General features: G+C 38.1%; 1 protein-coding gene across 6 annotated transcripts in view; it reads right to left on the bottom strand.

Annotated features, from left to right (window-relative positions):
* The window catches only part of ZNF385D (zinc finger protein 385D), a 419164-nt gene that overhangs the window by 383914 nt on the left and 17212 nt on the right, over positions 1-18038 (bottom strand). The window contains exon 1 of one of the 6 annotated variants that reach the window (XM_068207262.1): positions 15497-15643. The exons of 2 other annotated variants lie outside the window; for them this stretch is intronic. The gene's annotated coding sequence lies outside the window, so the exon portion shown is untranslated. Of the gene's footprint in view, positions 1-15496; positions 15644-18038 lie in introns of those variants that run through there. 3 more of the 6 variants (XM_068207270.1, XM_068207246.1, XM_068207255.1) reach the window with 3 other exon arrangements.

Here is an 18038-nt window from a genome sequence, read left to right as displayed (position 1 = left end):
AGCAGCTCTGGATCACTGGTATCCCATTGGGTCTCTCAAGAAAACAAATTTCACACCTCAGGAGGCTACTCCTTAGAGAAGATTTTAAATACATACACTTCAAAGTTATTTCCCAGCTGTACAAGTACCTTAACTCTCTGACCAAACTGAAAGACCAGAAAGATTCATAAGAGTAAAGCCTTGGCATCCAACTGTGCCATAAAAAGCAGGTTTTTGATGTACTCTCCCCTGTTTTTTTTGAGTTCAAACAATTACTACTACACATTTCAGTTCTTCTAGTTTTATTTTAAGCTACTGTAAGAACATTTCAGTAGGAAAACAGAAGACAATTAGCATGCCTCCAGACAGCAATTTGAACCATGTGGAGCTTCTGCCTGGTAGCTTTGAAGACCACCTTTCTTAAGTAGGGTACAATTTTCCCCCTACTCCCTCCTTGCAAATGGTTAGGACAACAAACCTGTGGAGAGAAAAATGCATCCTCCTACTGCCCCATTTTTCTCCTTTAATACGTATAATTGTTAAACTTACAGCAGCTACAGGCAGTTCCTGTTGGAACTTACAGGATACATCCCTACAAGCCGCAGAGTACATTTCTGATGGCCCACACAAGCTCAAATAATTTTTCTAAATATTTAATGGAGTGGTGCAGGTGCAGGACACAAAGGGGGGAAAAAAATAAAAATAAAAAGGAATACACCAAACCATCATGACCATTGATTTAACCATGATTAAACAATCATTAACTCTTTGCAAAACCCGCCTTCTGAAATTCACTTCACCTGGAGAAAGGCAAGCAGGTGTCATCCCCATAATTCTTGTGTTGTCACTCCTTGAGACCTGTATTTTTCCTGGCTACCCAGTCTTCAAGGCTGTGCTGCCTGTTTATTTACTTATATACTTCCAAGAAGGACCCCCATTCACGGAAGCAAAACCAGCGTAACACAGGGCAACATAGACTTGGAGTAGCCTGAAACATGGTACAAGTTGCTGCACTTGTTTCAGTATAATATAAAGTCTCACAACAAGGGATAACAATGTAAATGTCAGCACCTTAACACTCCCAAACTGTTTCCAAAATTTTATAGATGCCAGAAACCCTTACTATTTTCTTCCAAAAGGTCTTACACTTCCTCCTGTTAGTATTTAGGTCCTCAGGTATTGTCAAAAGAAAAGTTTTCAGCACCTCAAAACCTAATGGGGAACACAAAATAGGATTCAATATCAAAATATAAACCTCATTAATGCCAGCCTTTAATCTCATTTTGCTTATCTAATTAAAAGCCAAAAAATAAAAACCTTAAAAAAAACCACAAAAAATAAGCTGCTACAACAGAGTTTGAATGAACAATATGCTGCACAGCCAGATTTTGCAATGTCTTAGATCTAGATTGCTCACCTTCATCAAATTTCAGCTACACCAAGAGAACTGAAATATCAAATTATCAAAACAAACTGTTGCTAGATTTCAATATAATTTAACAAGGAAATGAATACCTAGATAGATGAGAGAGCTCTAACTGAGCTCCTTGGTGAATGAAAGGTTGCAGACTGATGTTATCTACTGTCTGCTCTTACTGGTGCGACTGCCAGGGCTCCAAGAGTATCTGCATAGGCAGCCACTGCTCTGAAGAGTCTCACCAAGGATCTCACCTATCCCCCACAAACTCCTTCCTCAAAATGAAGATAAGCCTAGCAAACGAGGCTCTCAAATACAAAAGGATGTCTGAGTACAAATGTAAGGACATCCACAGTTTCAGCAGTCATGAAATCAAATATTTAAGAAGCCCTTGCTTAGACAAAAAAAAATATAGAAAACAGCTTTTTCACTCTTAATTATCTGTGGAAGCAAAGGGTTTTCAAGGCAAAATATTTATTGTAAAGCATACTACTTGCATGTGCAAGGCATAAAATTTCACTCATTCAGATATTAGCACTTTACTTGCATGCATCTACAAAGTATCTTTTTCTTTAGGCACAGATACACATGTGTTCAGATGTATCAGAATTCCAAAATGCAAACCCTATTTAATATTAAGCAATTATATTTGCACATCAAGACCACTGCAAAAAGTGCAGGTAATTTGCAAACTTATACATTTACTGTGTATCAAAATAGCATAAAAACCCCTAAATGAAAGTGACACTTGATATCAGAAAAAATGCATAATAGAATGGATGTCCAGTATTTGAGACAGATGTTCTAAATAGCTTTGGCTTGATTTTCATCCCACCTCAACAAACAACATGCTTTGTGCTGAGACAGAAAGAAAAGGAAACGTTTGTAAATGCTAGTTTATTCCCTACCAGAAGGGCTAAGTATTAATGATGCATAAATGTTTCCAGAAAAAAAATCTTAAAAGCTTGGATGCCATATGTTATCCTCACAGCTACACTAAAGAATAGAAATACAGCTTTCTTTTTTACCAGAGTAACAGCCAACTCCACTCCTAATTAAGATTTCATTAGTATTTCCACATTCTCAAAATCTGTCCAAGGCTCCACCTTCTAAGCCTGCCAACAGAAGTTATAGTAGTACTTCTTTTTGCCCTGTTTACCACCAGCATAAATATAAATATATGTACCTTCTATTTTCTGGCACTGAAAAAAACCTTCAAATTATGACTTAAGTGCCAGTCAGCTCAAAAAAGTGTCTGTCAGTTCATGACAGAGAAAGCTCAAATAGTATTTTCAAGTGATTATCTCTGACTGTCACCCAGTGAAATAATAATTAATCCCAAAGCCCAATAGGCTGAGAGAAAAGACAGGAAGAGAAAAGGCTTAAATGACTTCAGTGGGAGACCAGGCACCAGCTACCCCTTGTTCCACTCATTTCAGGTTTGAATATGGCCATTTATTAATGAGCTTCAATAATACCAAGAGAAAACTAAGACATCAAATTGGGCATAAAACAAAATTAACTGTACCTGCCTGAAAATATATAATGAAGAATTCACAGTCCTTCTGTTAAAACTCAATTTAATCTAAAAACAAACCAAGCAAACCCTTCCCCCTAAAAAACCAAAAAAACCCACCTGCTAAAATAAAGCTACAGTAGACATCAGTCTGCCAATTCAGGGAACCCGGAACAGCTGTGCATTATGAAAATTTTGACTATACCCTAGTTCTGCAATATTTAATATTTACTTAAAATGTACTTGTCATCATGTTTTCTGAAGATCACCAAAATCTGCAGCTCTTGATTAAATAGAAGATTCCCAGGCCACTTGGGTATGATTGCAAGGGCAACTTTGTTCACAGAGACTGAAGTTTGAATTGAAGAGTGAAGGTCTCACCTTGTTTTACCCAGAAAAATTGTTTGGGTTTATTGTTTATCTGCTTCACCATATGTTACTTAAATTTGCTTAGATGTTTCCAAGATAATGAATAAAATAAAGTTTACTAAAATATTATAAACTTCAAAAAGTTAAGAAAGAAAGATATTATTTTCTTCTTTCCCCAGGCACCGTCGTGCCCCAATGGCATGGATAGATTCATTCAATCTGACAAGTGACACCAAAACCACCTGGTGGAGTCAGCTCTCACACCAGATAGCAGGGGCTGTCCATACACTCACTGGCAGCAACACACACAGGGATCTCATCCAGAAGAGAAAGCCTACAGAGAAAGGCCACAGCAGCATGAATAACTATGTGGCAGCATCAGTGAGCTGCAACTTCTCAATGATTTCCGCTAACATCTGCTGGAAGCCCACAGTACAGCCTCACTGTCCTGAAGCAGGCTGCCAGTTAAGTCAGTCTGAGAGGAGAGAGAAATGAAAACAAATCACAGAAGAGAAAGGAGAACAGATCCTGATCTCTTTCTATATAAAAATAAGATTGGAAAAAATGTTCACTGTTCCAAGAGAAAACAAGAAATATCATAGTAGAAATTGTAATAATAATAATAATAAATGATAAGTTTTGCTATAATAATAATAATAATAATAAATGATAAGTTTGAGAGGCAAACCTCTTTCTCCCTTTGAAATACCATGGGATGTGGTGATATCAGAGTAGTGAAAATAAGAGTAGAGAAAATAAGCAGCATTATATGTTCATATCACACACTAGCAGGGAGTCGTGTGCCACAGAGAGCCAACTCTGTGAGTGTGTGTGTGTACATAAACATGGGTCCACGATCACCTACACCACAAATCTGGCACATATGCAGTTTTCTCTCACCCATAATACTGCCACAGAAACATCAGCAAGATTAATCATCCAGCTTGCATATCATTTGGAAAAAAATACTTTAACACCTGCAAGTGTTCTATAAAGAAATCTCTGATTTAATAGACCAAATAAAGCCTGGCTATTAATTCCAGGTCATATTGTATAACCGAACATAATTAATCTAAACTGTGACAATAGATTTGAGTTCTTACCCAAAATGCTTTCATTTTGTGCTTTCCACAAATGGAAAGGAAAATAGAGTACAAATCACAAGAAATTGGAATTTCAGGCAGCACAAGTTGCTCTGCTAATTGACTTGGAAAACATTTCGAGAAAGATGAGCAAGTGCTTTATTACTACCAGGTTTCTCTCTTCAGCATTCATCCAAAGCCCATTATACAAAGGTATTTTTCCTTTGTACTTCAGTAATCTTTAGGTCTGGTTACCTTTCACTGTTCTGACAAAGGACTTTAGAAACCATTTGACTTTTCTGACTTGAGTGCCAAGAGGTCATCTTTGATAAATCTTTTGCAATCCATCAGAAAAGTTCTGTAATCATTTCCTTATATCCTATCACTACACAGCTATTTGCAATTATTATTTTTATACTAATAAGGGAGAGAGACAATACTAATTTACAAATGTAATGAACAAAACCCTTGCTCTCAAAGAGGTAATGAAAGCGATAACTTGTGCAGGCCAAAAAATGCCTTGGCATTCAACCCAAAGCTTCACAGCCCTTGATGTTGTCTCAATGGGCAATGTTATTATCACTCTGCCAACAGTTTTCCAAGGAATGCATAAGCAAAATTTTAGCTGTGGATCTTTGAGTGCAGAATCAACAATTCCAAAACAAATCCATGGCCAACTGCCCAGTTATCATGAAGTGCTTTTATGCAGGGTGTGGAATATTAATAAATTTAAGCCCAGTTATGTTGTACTGAGAGACATTGTTACTGCCCTTTCCAGTACATTTACTGACTCAAAGACAGTTCATCTTGTCTGACCTTGCTGAGGGATGTGAATAAATCACAAACAGGTGAACAATTTTAGAGAGTCACATGCAATATTGCCTATGGACACTGTTTCTCTAGCATGGTCATTTTCTAGTTCATTTACACCCAATGTTAACACTAGTAATAGACAAACTAAACCATTTACCTTTTTTTTTTAATGAAAAAGACCATAAGATTTAAATCCCTCCCTCACAGGAATTTGTATAACATAAGTTATTTAAACTGTAATATCTTTTACACCAGCAAATAAATGGATAAACAAGCATTTTTGTGAAAAGGTTTTCTTAAATCAAATATGAAACAAAAAAGCCAACAGTTTCTCCAAAGAAATATGCAAAACCAAAATAACACATTACTGTAAATAAGAGAAAAATATATGCTGAACACAGATGAGATTATAACCCTAAATTAAATGTTAGAGTCACAGGAAATAGAGTATTTGATCTTGCATTCTGTCAATCTCCAAATACAATTATTCTGGCCAAATAAAATCTCAGAAGTCCTTTAAAGTTGATCAGCTAAGTATATACATAAATTCATCAGGTAATTTTTTTCTACCTCTTACCAAGGATAAAAGAAAATTTGCAGTTTTCTTGATAAATTGCACAGACTTCTGTTTGTGGCCAAATTTGCTGATGAAATCATACCATTAATAAGGTCTATACTATGCAATAATGGCACAGGACATACACAGATAGAATGTGCATTTGGAGGCCAAAACATTTAATTCCTTTATTTGAAAGCTGTATGAACTTAAAGGCATTCAAAACAATATATCTCTATACAGAATAGCTCAATGTTTAGAAAAGACACAACAGTTTTATGGCACTCAGAGATTTTAACTCTTACTCATTAAAAAGAGTTATATTTGTTATGACCCCTTGCTACTATTCTATGGGTGAACTTGCATTAGCAAGAAAGCAAGGCTAGAAATTGAATAATTTATAACTGAAATATCTCAAATCTTTGTGGCATTTCCATAAGAACATCATCTTTAGTTTGAGTGCTTGCCTGTCTTTCTCTCCTTTTGTGGTAGTATTTACCTACTGTATCTTTAATTTTTAATTTGTATTACAAGGAAGTACATTCCAACAATAACCAGGAAAAAAGGATTTTTTTTTTTCAAAACAGCTTACAGCTGAAATGCCCAGCATTCGCCCACAGATTCCAATAAACTGTACAGAAATTTCAACAACTAATAGTAAATTTAAACACATATTTTAGTATAGTCTTCCTCTTTTAAAATTCATTTATTCACATTTTAATCTCCTCAGGTGTCTTCTTGAGGCTCCAGGTAAAAATACCATATGCAGGGAAGAGTGAATAAGTCTCTTTGAAATCTATTACAGCAGAGTTTAATTCACTTATTTGCCATTAGAACCTGAAAATACCCTGGAGTGCTGCATTTGAAAAAAAAAATAGATCTACAATAATAATATATCACAAGATGTGTAAGAGTTGTCTGAACTTCATTTTAATATTAGTATTAAAATTTTGGATTTTTTAATCTTGCTTTGGTTTGTTTTTTAAGAGAGAGAAAAAATGATAACTACCACATTTAGAAGTCAGATCAAGAAGAAATGAGTTAAAACAGTCCAGTACAGAAATTCAAGCATAATTCACTTTTGGAAAGAATACAAAAGTCTCAAAAGATTAATAATGGGAGGTTAAGTGCAGCATTTTTCATTGAAAATTGTATGTCAGCCACATAATGCAAACATATCGGTATGTAAAGTCCACTGCAATAGAGTATTAAAAAGTCAGATGCAAAGTGCAACTAATTCAGACAGCAAATTTGCTATTTTAATGGCATTTTGTTCTGATTACCAAATACCAGTATCCTAATCCTAAATCCCTGACAGTAATTAGTTTCCTAGTCTCCTCTCTCCTATACTTAAATTTACTCCTCTGAACCATATCTTAGAGATTCATGGGCCTTTTCCCTATTTGGGTTTTGGAAAGCCATCAGGTCCTCACTGTATTCTGGAGATCTGAGAATAAACCCTGCTGCAGAATCAGTCATTTTGAAGGGAAAGGTGGAACAGAAACTAAGTGGATTCTGACAGTGTTAAAGTTTTGGGGTTTTTCCCCTACATTGTTCCTGTTTTCCTACAACAGAAATGAGTAATAAAAAAACACCTTTGCTTGTCCCTGTTTCCCTCTTCCACAAAGGGAACCTAGATAGCTATTTTGACCTACCGGCTGAAGCTTTAGCTGCATCAAGAGGAGATGAAATTAATCCCTTCCTCATCTGTCTTTACAACCTTCAAAAACCTTTACAACCTCCAACTACTGACCAGGTGAGACAAGGACAAGAAGTAACAGTGTGTTAAGAACAGCTGAAGTAGCATTTGCAGAGACAGTATCTTTTTTCTTGTATCAGCAGATTAAGAGATATTGGAGGAAATAAAAGGTTTTTGACACTCAAAGCCTTTATTTGACTTGAAAAGCTACAGAAAACATTAAGTACCAAACTGAAAACACTGGGTTTATGTAATTGGCTTTGTTTCAGAACAATTAGACAAATTTTAGAAAAGGGGAGATAGATACCTATAGAGCAGAAAAGGCTTTTGGCAGGGCTAGAAGCAATAACTAATAACAAGTTTCCCAAGCATGAGGAACACTTAGAATACTTAACACCTAGAGAACAGCTGAGAGTTAGGAGGTGATACTGAGGGGAAACAATATTCTGCCATAACACCAATGTCTCCATTGCACATAGTATCTAATGTGATTTTTCTTTTAGCACTGATGTTAATTTTTAAAGGATTTTTTGCACTTTTCTTGAATGACAAGACTATTAGAAGCTTTTTTTCTTAAGGAAAATGCTCCTTTTCTGAGTTATTTTGTCCATCACTCATTGCCTGTGTAAGCTCGGTCTGGTATATATAGATTTTGCCCACTCCAACAGCACTCAATGCACTGAATAAAGCACAATGCATGTTGAAATTTTGACATACAGAATTGTCAAAAGAATCCATATAACACTGCAAATGGAGAGACATCTTACAGTTCTTAGTCCGAAGAAAGTTTTCACCTTAGGATGAGTTTGCAGATGTTAGGGGGCAGAAGGAACAGCTAGGAAAATAACAGCTTTTGCAAATGTTAGGGAACAGTTGGGAAACTTCTTTGAATAAATGATCTGTCTTATTTGAAGACCAAGTAGCCTATGATATATTGTGTGTGCAAAAGAGCATATAGCCATATCATAGAGTCAAAGAAAGGTTTGGGTTGGAAGGGCCCTTAAATATCATCTAGAGACCCATATCTTGGGAAAGAAAATAAATAAACAAACCAAAACCAACTACTCATACTGGCTTGTTTCTAGAAATCACAGTACATGTTCTGGTCTTGTTACTCTTTCAAATAAAAAACCTTTATTTGTTGAGAGCTATGCTTAGACTGTTGAGGTACTGTGTCTCCTCAGATCACACAGAGATAAATTTGTGAGCCTTAGCTTTCTAATGGCTTGAATATGTGGACTAAAACAAATCAGGAAATGCACGCAATCCCTAAGCCTTCAAAGCTAAAACAAAAATGTATCACCACCTTCTGTGGAAATTATGCCACATGCAGCCAGAACAAGTTTGATAGCATGTCACATAAAATCAAGTGGCTAAGTGGCAAATCCAATGTATTAGTATATATCAAGGATGGCAAGTATCCCTCACAGAAAACAAAAAAATTCTTTGAGTTTGTAATTTTTCTCCCTCTATATAGAAATCACAATTTCATTAACACTTCACTCAAAGATATTATTACCATAGCCAGCAATTTAGAAAGAGTAGTAAAACAGCAAAAAGAATTATTATACATTACTTTAATACTGTAATTAAGGTGTCTCCCATTTTGAATTAGCACCATAAAGTCCTTTGATTCAATTACTACAGAAAATTTTACAACTATGAAAGTTGCTTAGCTTTTAAAAAAATCATCTTAGAATATATACAATGTCAATAACAGATACAAGTGTTTTGGCAGTTATTCGTAATTAATTTCCTGAGGATCACAGAACCACAGAATGGATAAGGCTGGAAAGGACCACAGAGGGTCATCTGGTCCAACCTCTCAAGCAGGGTCAGTCTACAGCACATTGCACAGGAATGTGTCCAGATGGTTCCTGAATATCTACAGTGAGGAAGACTCCAAAAACTCTCTGGAAAATCTATTGCAGTGTTCCATCACTTTCATAATAAAGAAGTTCTTCCTCATGTTCAGGTGGAACTTTCTATTTCTCAGTTTCTTCCTGTTCCCTCTTCTCCTATTGCTTGCACCACTGAGAAGATCCTGGCTCCATTCTCTTGGCACTCTCCTTTCAGATACATACATTGGTGAGGCCCCTCTAAGTCTTCTCCAAGCTAAACAGGCCCAGCTCAGACTTTCCCAAGAGAGGTGCTCCTAAACATCACAGCCCCTGGCCCCAGGAGCTCCAGGATTCTCTTGTACTGAGTAGCCCAGAACTGGACACAGCGTTCCAACGTGACCTAGCTGAGACTCACTAGATGAGTAGAGGGGCAGGATCACCCCACTCGTTCTGCAGGCAATGCTCTTCTTAATGCACCCCAGGATTCCCTTGGGTTTCTTGGTCCCCAGGGCACACTGCTGGCTCATCAACAGCTTGCTGTCCTCCAGGACCCCCAGATCCCTCTCAGCAGACCTGCTTTCCAACAGGTCAGCCCCCAGCTGTTACTGGTGCATGAGGTTATTCTTCCCTGGATGCAGAACTCTGCACTTGCCTTAGTTAAATTTCAAAAGGTTTTTCTCTGCCCATCTGAGAAACTCTTGGGATTACACATGCAGCTAACCTCCTAGCCTCATCAGAGCAAATGTCTTGCCCAAGTCACAGATTCTCCAAAACACTTAAATACTAAGCCATGTTCAACATCACACATATGTATCATCTCTGAAGTCAAACTCAACAACACTAGAGATGAGTTGCAAGGCAGAAAACAATATAAATTAACACATAACAATCTAATCTAAACTCTTCACAGAATTCAGAATAAGGTAGCACATTCCCCTCTACATGAATCTTAATTCAGAAATTCAATGTTTTGGCATTTCTGACTAGATAAACTGTTGCCATATTTCCCAAATCAAAAAATGTGGAGGTATATATTTCATGGAAGATATAAACAGGCAGGCTGTGGACCTACAATCTTTCCATGGAATTATATGCCTCACAATCTCTTCTTGTGACTGACAGTTCTGATAGATTCAGCTGAAGGTTGATTTTAATGAAAGCCCATTTTCCAGGGTAAGACCATTATGCTAGAATTATTTTTGTCCTCATCTTAACTTTCAGCACAAAAAGGTCTCTCCTTTTCTCCTCCATCCTCAATATAATTTTGAGTTGAAATACTGAACCCTTTTTACACAAATTGGTCTACTGACTTTCAGTCAGCTTTGCAAAAGATATTTTCTTCAGCTTATGTAAAGCCGCCGTGATAGATCATTTTGAATAAAATAGGCCTTGGAAAATTTCTAAAATAGACTGTTCTGTTCCAATGAATAGGATATATTGGTCACAAGACCTGCCATCTAGAAGCATTCGACTTGGTGTGTCGGATTCAAACAGACATTCAAATCCCAGCAAATCCCAGTTTTCCTCTTTAAAGTGAAGATAAGCTTTAGATGATGATCAATTAGAAAACAAACTCGAAAAGCATTTCAAACCCACATGAAATGTTAACCAAGAGGGCATTGTACTTCTGAGCCTTCAAACAGCAACTTCAGAACCAACACTTCTGAGTTCACAGAGAGACATCCCAGCATCAGCTAATTGAGTCTTAAACTCTTTAGATGATGTGGCTGTGACACTTCTGTAGAGATTTAGGTGGGAAACAAAGAATAAGCTGTGTATCCGGGGTCAGCAAACTGGACACATACCCTTGCTGAAATCCCAAGTTACAGAGACAATCAGGTGCCAGGGGTGGAGAACACACACAGGAGAGAGCCTACTCCCAGGTGCTCAGGCTTTCTGTGGCCTCAGCCCACTGCAAAATTATTTCATTCCAGTGAGTTAAGGCTGTTTCAGCAAATAATATATTAAAATGCAGCAAAAGAAGAAAAGGAGTATGAAGCACACTGAGGTTTAAGATAAATGAGCAGTCTGCTTCCCTGTCAGAAGTCATCTTAAAGGAGTCCATGAGGAAATACAGCTGTCTCATTATTAAAGGGTGAAAGATGACACTGATGTCAATAAAACACAAGGACTATGACACACAACTGAGATTTAAGAAATGATTCTTTACCACGTCCTGTTTATTTACCTGCTAATCATCAAACAGCCCTTCCTTGAAGTTAACCGTTTCCTCCAAGCCCTTACAAAATGCAGTGTTGCAGGTTCACATCTTCTGTACGCTGTCTTTTGCAGATTAAAACTTTAAAACAAGATTGGGAAAATCTGCACTACAGCTGCATACTAGGCATCAATAGCAGGGAACTGGTAGAAGAGCATTGCAGAGGTGCCCTGAGATGGCCACAGCTGGTTCCAGGTGCCTCTGAAACCAGCATAAACAGCCATCACCCCCAGATACGTCAGGCATGTTTAAAAGAGGTTGAAGAGTGCCTGTGCCAGCCACAAGAGGTGGGACACACAGCACTGGAAATGCTGCTGGGAATATGCTCTGGGCAGGAAGGACTGCAGCCATGAGTGACCCATGCTGAAGCAGCAACAGCCCCAAGGGACTGCAGCTGTGGAGAACCCATGCCAGGGCAGCTGCATCCCCAAAGGCACTTTGGCTGGTGGGTGCTTCTCTAGAGCAGGACATGAAGAAAGAGAACAGTGGGAAAAACAGTAAAATGAAGAGGAGCAAAAATATATATTTATGGGACATGACCTCCCCTCCTGCACTTCACCTCCCCAAAGGCAGTGGAGAACACTGAACCTAATCTGAAGTGAAAATAAAGGATGCTACGACTAGGGAGGAGTTAGAATAGGTGTTTGGGTTAAGCTGATCTTGGGTAAGGGGAAGAAAAGCACTTGATTCTTTTAACTGTTTATATTCTTTCTTTTTGCTTCCCCTTCAAGACCCAAATCCATGTTCAGAGGCGTTTCCTAACTGACAAAAAATTAAATTCAACAAAGGTTCCCAAGTCACAACTATTTTGCTCATAACAAACCACAATACCAAAGTGACAGAGATTATTTCTCTAGATTTCACACCAAGTATATATAAAATAGGCCTTAGCCTATTTGTCTCAATACTTGTACAAACCGTCACTGGTACAATTACGGCAGTAGTGTATTCAAAAGCCTGGGTAAGAAGAAGCAGACTGCAGTAACATCCCATTAGGTTATCTTTCAACATATGTCTGAGCTAAATAGTGTTGAAAGTTCATCAAAACAGATATCTCCAGACTAACCAGAATTAGGTCCATATCATTACCCTACTTAGGAAGCACTGACATTGTAATTACTTCAGGCACCCATCTGGCACAAATCACAACATGATTTAATTTCAGATGGTCTCAGCTTTGTTTTTCTCTCAGCTAGACTGTGACACAAATGTGTGAATCTCATAATTTACAACACAGAAGCATACAATAGTAGCATTCTGCCTCATGACTCTGAAAAGCCCTGGCAATTGCTAGTGTCAGGAGATTCATTTTAAAATTTAAATCATGTTTTAATCGACAGTGAACTGGACCTGTAATTCTTTGGTTTCTCTTCAGTGACCTCTCTAGCTTATAGGTGTTTCATATTTACAGATAACAATTGGCACAGTGTTTGTAGATGTCAAATTCTGATTGAATTTAAACCAAAAGGCTGAAGTCCTTAGATCTCTAAATTAGGTCAAACAATCTAAAATATTGCAGTGCATTTAGCTTTTTGTTTTTTCAAGTATTTCCACACAGAGATCATTATAGTTGTTAAATGTATTATTTTGAAGGGTTGGGGGAAAAGAAAAAAGAAATTAAAGCAAGTAATTCTTGAATTACAGACACTGTAAAGAAAACACTCGATCTTGAATTCAAAATGTTACGTAGTTTTCAAAGTTGTTAGCTTTCTGACAACTCAGGATAGTAAACCTATACACTATTTTTTTTTTCTAAAAACCAGACAGTTGCCACATGTTCATTTAAATTTTAGAAGGATAATTTCACTTAAAAAGTCACATAAATGCATATATATCTGAGCAGTATTGCAAAAAAACCTACAAAATTAGTATAAGTCATTTATGTTGACATTCAGACAAAAGTTAAATATCAGATTTCTGTAAAAGGCATTTTGTTTTCTTGCAACACAAATTTCTTTAAAATCAGCATTCCACCAGTTTTCCAAAGCACATCACACTGTTGACCATCATTAAGCAATCAATTAGTTTCTGTTCCTCACAATGCAGTTGCATTGTGTTTCATGAGCTAGGAAATGGTTATAAAAACAACAACCTTAAGGGAGGTAAGAATCAAAAGGTGTATTTTACAAATTTTCATAGACCAGCTTTAGTAGTTATCAACAGTTTGAGGCTTGATAAGCTAGAAAGGGTCTGTTGGCAAAATTAACAATCTAGATCTTTGATCATCTGCAGCAATATAAAAACACACAAACCAAAAAACATTCCTGTAGGAAACTCCTTCATTCAAAATATTCCATCAACAGGAGAGGTCTTTCTTAATCTTGTGCTGAGCAGTCATTGCCATCTGATAGGATACTGAAATGCAGCTAACTAGTTTTCCTCTGATACATCAAATCACATGAGATTTCCAGATCTGCTTGAACACTAACACCTTTTATTAGCCTGCTCCCTGGACTTCTAAGGCCAAAACCAGAAATGAGGTCTTGGTCTTCCCCAGGGCATTCACAGCCTGGCTAAATAGTTTATATTAGCCTGGAGCATGAGAGCAGTGAAGTCACTTAGACCAGGATATTTGCAAACACAGCTCCACTTCCTCCTAATGAAGAGAACTTGTTACTTGTAAGACTGAATGGGAACTGGAGGTGACAAGGCTGAGTACTTGTCAGCAACAGCTGCTTCTGTCATACACGTCAGCTGTGTTCTGCTTTAATCTGTGCAGTGGTATCTGAGAACCTCTTTAATGGACTGGGGGGCAAAGCTAAAGAGGTTTTATTAATGCTAAAAACAATGAAAAAGGGTGTTTCTAAAAGGTAGTCCAGATGGCACGTGAATCTGGGTCAGAGCTGCATCATATGGTCCCAGCTGGAATCTAGAGTATGAAGGCAGGAAAAAGTATTCTTTGCTGTAAGTAAGAAAATTAATGCTCTGCCTTTACATAAACAAGTTATCAGAAATTTATATCATTAGGAGGAAGCTGCATTGCAGAGAAATGGCCTTAGTATGTTTTTCAAAATATAAATGTTTCTTAAATGAATGTAAACAGTAAAACATAAAATTGCCATAGAGCTGCAGCAGAACATGCTTGAATTTCTGACTGGTTGTATGTTAGTTCAATAAGTTATAAGTTATAAAGGTCAAGTTTCTCCTAGACAGTAAAATGCTGCAGGAAAACTGTGATAGTTCAGTGATCTCTAATTGCCCTCCTGTCCTCATCACAGTCCATAGTGCTTAGTTTTCTGGGAATGTTCATCATCCTTACAGTCTCCTGAAGAGTTATTTCTGTGTTTCCCCAAATGCCCTTCTTGCATGACCCTGCCTTTTTCAAGGTATTTCCCTTAGCTAATGCACTTTCTTGACCTTCTCTTGGTGTTTAGAGATCAAAAGCATGTCTTTATCCTTTCTCACTCCTTAGAGATGTTACAGATTCTCAGCAGCTATTCAAGAGTTTTCTCCATAATGGCCGTGCTACACTGAACTCTTTCAAGACACTCTAAACAAAAATATTTTTTTCAGTTCAAGCCTCCATACCAACATCAAGAAATGGTCCATGTATTTTTCCTCCCTTTTGTATCAGATGACATTCCTATATCACATTTTGAGCACTTGGGTGGTCATAAAGCATTTTCATACAGAGCCCTGGTGCAATACCTAGCATGTTCTGGATTGAAAGAGTGGGTAATAGAGGATATAACATCCACATACAATCACCACATTGCTCTGAGGCATGCCTCCAAAAGGCTTAAATTGCAAGGGAGTAAAAAAAAAGGTGATATGGCAATGGGAAGAAGAAAATATGGCATAAACACTGCCTAATGCTGTTGTCCTGATTGCAGCTACAGGATAGTGACTTGTCACCTAATGTTGTATGCCTGAATCAGTCCAATGTGCCTACCAAGCCTGCATTTTTGCCCCAACCATGCATTCCCATTCCCTCTCTGGCACATATCTGACCATGCTATGAATCATTTCATCTTGCTAGAGCAGCAGAAAAACAGGAAAACCTTACTTCCTAAGAGAGCTTCTTCATCTCCACTTTCAGCTCTTCTCCAGTCAGCCTTTGTGAGTGATTTCTAATGTCAGGATGGTCACAGTGCTGACCAAGCTCACCCTGATGCCTCTTTTCAACTTTGTTCCCACCTGCCTCAAATTTTTGTAAATTATCCCAGCTGTGCTGGGCTGACCCTGGCTTGATGCCAGATCCCCACCAAAGCTGCTCTTCACTCCCTTCTCAGCTGGATAGGGGAGGAAAAATACATCAGAGGGCTCATGAATCGAGACAAGGACAGGGAAAGATCATCTACCAATTACTGTCATAATCAAAACAGATTCAGCTCAGGGAAATTAACTAATTTATTACCAGTCAGATAAGAGTAGGAAAATGAGAAATAAAACCAAATTTTAAAATGCCTTCCACCCAGCCCTGCCTTCTTCCCAGACTCAATTTCACTCCACATTTTCTCTACCACAGGAGGATATGAAATGGAAACTGCGGTCAATTCATCACACACTATCTCTGCCAATCTTTCCTCCACATGGAAGGACCCCTCGCACTCTTCACCTGTTCCAGGGTGGGGTCCATCTTATAGGAGACCTTCATGAACTTCTCCAAGACAAGTCCTTCCCACAGGCTGCAGTTCTTCACAAACTGCTTCGGTGTGGCTCCCTTCCACAGGGTCACAAATCCTGCCAGCAAACCTGGTCCAGTGTGGGCTTCTCTCTCTCCATGGGTCCACAAGTCCTGCCAGAACTCTGTTCCAGAGCAGGCTCCCCATGGGGTCACAGTCTACTCCAGGCACATCCACCTGTTCTCGTGTGGGCTCATCCACAGGCTGCAGGGTGACCTCTGCACTCCCATGGACCTCCAGGGGCTGCAGGAGCAGAGCTGCTTCAGCATGGTTTCCACCATGGGCTGCAGGGGAATCTCAGCTCTGGTGCCTGTCCCTCCTTCTCCACTGACCTCAGTGACTGCAGAGTTGTTTTCTATATTCTCACTTCTCTCTCTTCCATTGTGCAGCAGTTTTTTTCCCTTGATAAACCTGTTACTTCAGAGGCATTACTACCATCTCTGACTGGCTCAGTCTTGGCCAGCTGGGGTCCATCTTGGAACCAGCTGGCATTGGCTCTATCAAACACAGGGCAAGGCTCCAGCAGCTTTTCACAGAAGCTACCCCTGTAGCCCCCCCTGCTAGCAAAACTTTGATACATAAACCAAATACACAAGCCCTTATTATTATTTCAGTCATTCCTGGAAAACTTCAGTTTTTAATGCAACTGCAAGGAATAAAATAACAGGAAAAAATTCTTAGCTTGCTCTCCTCTGTGATTGGAAACAAAGGATGTCCACTCACCTCGCTAACTAAACACAATTGCTGCACAACAGTGCAAGAGATTATGCATAACTGGCATGTTTAAGCTCCTTCCAGTGGCATATCTAGAACCAAGCACTAGGAAAAGAAGATGTTTGGCTTAAATCAGCCTTTAGGACACAATGAACTTACTGCATCTAACACAGAGATGTTTCAGGGAACATGGTGCTTTTCTCATATGAGCCTGTTTTTCGACCTGAACTTCATCAAACACTATAGGCACCAAGGCAGCCTATACTCTGACAGTCCTCCTGCAGTATTTTCTTTGCTTCCTCTTCTGCCTGCTCATTTGTTTTGAAACAACCCTAGCCCTTTAGTGCATTCTTCTATTCACACTTCCAGATATGCCAAGAATTTTACATTTCAGTGTTAACATTGCCAGAACACATTTTGTCACTCTCAAAAGAGTTTAGGGCCCCTCAACTGCTAGAGATATGAACACAGAAGTAAGAAGCATTTTAAAATTGTGTGATTTCAGCAGCATCAATTTCACATAAAATACAATAGCAAGGGGGCAAAACTGGCCATGTGCCCACATTAAAATATTGAATGACAAGAGAAATAAAGGGCACACTAACAAACTAATTCAGGTGTAAACTTATCTTGACTGGTTTAAGAGCAAAACTTCCTGAAGTGGGAGAGTTATTCTGGATACAAACTTTCCACTCAAAGTAGGAACTTTCTAGAAGACAGTTGTTCTACTCCTTGGCTGGACTGTTTTGAAATAAAAAGGCAAATGTAATAATGCATTTATTTCATTCAGTTAAAGACAGAGGTCCAAAACAGACTATAAATAGGGTATCTTCAAGTACATGCTGAATTTCCCTGCAAGTAAATATACACATGGTCAAAAAGGAAATTCAATGCATGTTCACCTGTTGTATCTCCATCCTTTTTGAAATCACACAATGTAGCAGTTTAATTTTTAAAAAAATATTATTACACAAGATCTACACAAAACCCACAAACACTATCAAACATACAATGGATTTAAGAGTAAAAAAAAACAATGCATTTGTTCCTTTAGACATATTATGCTTGACTGCCATATTTAATTGTGGGCAATTGTCAGACAGAAGTGTATTTTTGCTTTCCCTTGATCTTATTAAGTCCCTTTTCAAATGTCTCCTATTAATCCAAGGCGTGACTGCTAGGCATAATTTGGTCCTTCAAACTTTTGAA

The sequence above is a fragment of the Anomalospiza imberbis genome, chromosome 1, assembly GCF_031753505.1.
Source record: "Anomalospiza imberbis isolate Cuckoo-Finch-1a 21T00152 chromosome 1, ASM3175350v1, whole genome shotgun sequence".
NCBI lineage: Eukaryota > Metazoa > Chordata > Aves > Passeriformes > Viduidae > Anomalospiza > Anomalospiza imberbis.
This window is presented reverse-complemented; position numbering and strand designations above follow the sequence as displayed.